The sequence below is a fragment of the Fukomys damarensis genome, unplaced genomic scaffold, assembly GCF_012274545.1.
Source record: "Fukomys damarensis isolate Sample0158 unplaced genomic scaffold, DMR_v1.0_HiC HiC_scaffold_10, whole genome shotgun sequence".
In the NCBI taxonomy this organism is placed as follows: Eukaryota; Metazoa; Chordata; class Mammalia; order Rodentia; family Bathyergidae; genus Fukomys; species Fukomys damarensis.
This window is the reverse complement of record NW_022900922.1, coordinates 39084411-39084635: the sequence shown is the minus strand read 5'-3', so window position 1 is coordinate 39084635 and position 225 is coordinate 39084411.

Here is a 225-nt window from a genome sequence, read left to right as displayed (position 1 = left end):
GTCAGTTATTTCACTCAAGATGTTTCTTATGCAACATTTTTTACCTTTTGCTTTTTCCTCAGCATTTCCACATGAATTTGAGTTCCTTACATTAGCAGGCTTTCTCACATGTGAATCCTTGTCGTGAGCCGCAACGTCAGAATCCTGCCAGCAGGTCCCAAATCCGAGGGAAGAACAACAGGAGAGCAAACAGTCTCACAGACTTAGTTCCGGGCATGCTCTCTT